This window comes from Limulus polyphemus, unplaced genomic scaffold, assembly GCF_000517525.1.
Source record: "Limulus polyphemus unplaced genomic scaffold, Limulus_polyphemus-2.1.2 Scaffold7176, whole genome shotgun sequence".
NCBI lineage: Eukaryota > Metazoa > Arthropoda > Merostomata > Xiphosura > Limulidae > Limulus > Limulus polyphemus.
Window position 1 is genome coordinate 8658 of NW_013672786.1, and position 2785 is coordinate 11442.

The 2785-nt window shown below is 32.3% G+C and overlaps 1 long non-coding RNA gene across 1 annotated transcript in view; it reads right to left on the bottom strand.

The window, feature by feature from the left end:
• Positions 1–1346: 1346 nt before the first annotated feature.
• Positions 1347–2785, bottom strand: part of LOC111089721 — a 17567-nt gene continuing 16128 nt past the window's right edge. The window contains exon 3 of the long non-coding RNA XR_002613938.1: positions 1347–1428. This is a non-coding gene — a long non-coding RNA (uncharacterized LOC111089721). The remainder of the gene's footprint in view (positions 1429–2785) is intronic.

The window sequence follows — 2785 nt, forward strand, 5'->3', positions numbered from 1 at the left end:
TCAAATAAACTTGGTTCTAAGTAGCCTTAATTGGGATGTAATACAAAACCATCAAATAAACTTGTTTCTAAGTAGACTTAATTGGGATGTAATACACAACCATCTAATAAACTTGGTTCTAAGTAGACTTAATTGCGATGTAATACACAACCATCTAATAAACTTGTTTCTAAGTAGACTTAATTGGGATCTAATACAAGACCACCGAATAAACTTGGTTCTAAGTAGACTTAATTGGGATGTAATACAAAACCATCAAATAAACTTGGTTCTAAGTAGCCTTAATTGGGATATAATACAAAACCATCAAATAAACTTGTTTCTAAGTACACTTAATTGGGATGTAATACAAAACCATCAAATAAACTTGTTTCTAAGTAGACTTAATTGGGATATAATACACAACCATCTAATAAACTTGTTTCTAAGTAGACTTAATTGGGATCTAATACAAGACCACCGAATAAACTTGGTTCTAAGTAGACTTAATTGGGATGTAATACAAAACCATCGAATAAACTTGTTTCTAAGTAGACTTGATTGGGATGTAATACAAAACCATCAAATAAACTTGGTTCTAAGTAGACTTAATTGGGATGTAATACACAACCATCGAATAAACTTGTTTCTAAGTAGACTTAATTGGGATATAATACAAAACCATCAAATAAACTTGTTTCTAAGTAGACTTAATTGGGATGTAATACAAAACCATCAAATAAACTTGTTTCTAAGTAGACTTAATTGGGATGTAATACAAAACCATTAAATAAACTTGGTTCTAAGTAGACTTAATTGGGATGTAATACACAACCATCGAATAAACTTGTTTCTAAGTAGACTTAATTGGGATATAATACAAAACCATCAAATAAACTTGTTTCTAAGTAGACTTAATTGGGATGTAATACAAAACCATCAAATAAACTTGTTTCTAAGTAGACTTGATTGGGATGTAATACAAAACCATCAAATAAACTTGGTTCTAAGTAGACTTAATTGGGATGTAATACACAACCATCGAATAAACTTGTTTCTAAGTAGACTTAATTGGGATATAATACAAAATTAACAAAGAGCTTCTTGAGGAGCACGATGACACAGGAGAGACTGAATGACCTAGCCGTCCTTAGTATTCAGAGCGAACTTGCGGGAAGAATTGACTTCAGTAAAATAATAAAAACACTTGCTTTAAAAAAAGGCACGAAAAGCATGTTTCATTTAGTTATCACAATTCTGTATTACTGAACTCGTTAAAGTAATTCTTGACAATGTGTTTGTTCAAGGCCTTTGTCCACAGAAAATTTCACAAAGAAAATCGGCACCTCTTGGTCTCCCATCAGGGGCTCAGCTCTTGAATCCCATTGGGGGCCCGCCGCCGCTCTCGACGGCCCTGGTGATGCCAAACTCCAGCCTTGGTGTCTTATACTAAGTTATAGTTATACGAAATAAAATAGGCAGGGTTTCTGTATATTGGACAAAATTTTTACAAATAAATAAGAGAACGTGCAAAGAGAAAAGTAAAAGAAAATTCACAAACTCACCCTTTATCAGTGATGTTAAGAATCAGATTCAAGAAATAATAACTGCTAATACTTATTTGCTAGGCCTCGGCAAAAACCTATGTTTTTGTATTTCAAGCGCGCGTGTTCAATGAATGAGGGGTGGTTTCGTTAAGGATTTATATTTATTTATATTGGAGAATGTGTCGGTACAGTAGAATAATAATATTTTCTAAAACAAAGAACAACCTTAAAAATTGAGATTAACAAATAAAGCAAACATAAAATAGACAAACAATATGATTAACAAATAAAATAAACATAAAGTAGACAAACAATATGATTAACAAATAAAACAAACATAAAATATATAAAGAAATATTACTTATAAATAAAACAAACATAGAGTAGACAAACAATATGATTAACAAATAAAATAAACATAAAGTAGACAAACAATATGATTAACAAATAAAACAAACATAAAGTAGACAAACAATATGATTAACAAATAAAACAAACATAAAGTAGACAAACCCAATATGATTAACAAATAAAACAAACATAAAGTAGACAAACAATATGATTAACAAATAAACAAACATAAAATAGACAAACAATATGATTAACAAATAAAGCAAACATAAATTAGACAAACAATATGATTTACAAATGCTAAGAAAACTGAAGGTTCAAAGCCGTCCCTAATTTAGCAGTCTAAGACTAGAGGGAAAGCAGCTAGTCATAACCACCCACCGCCAACTCTTGAACAACTCTTTCACCAACGAATAGTGGGATTGACCATAACATAATGACGCCCCCACGGCTGAAAGGGCGAGCATGTTTGGTGGGACGGGCATTCGAACCCGTGACTCGTAGATTGCGAGTCGACCTCTCTGGCCATGCCGGCCCTACCAGCAGAGACCCACAAAACATTTGCGGTCAAATTATTATCGCAACATTACTTCTTTAAATACAGGATTTCTAGAATAATACAAAATAATTCTAATCACAGACACCGAGGTCTGCAAGACCACTTGTCTTAGGCCTAACATTAGTTAAGCCTTTATTAAGTAAGGGATATAACTGATATAGAGAAAAAATAACACTGTAACTTGTGTACGTTTTTTGTTTCAGTTTAGTTAGGGCTAAATTTTATCGTATTTAATACTGTTACGTCTCCGTTTGTTAACTGATTTTCCGTAACTTCGTTCCGACGAAACTTTAGCGACACAAGTCCTTACTTAATAAAACTGGTTTATTCTTTGCGAATACAACTTTAC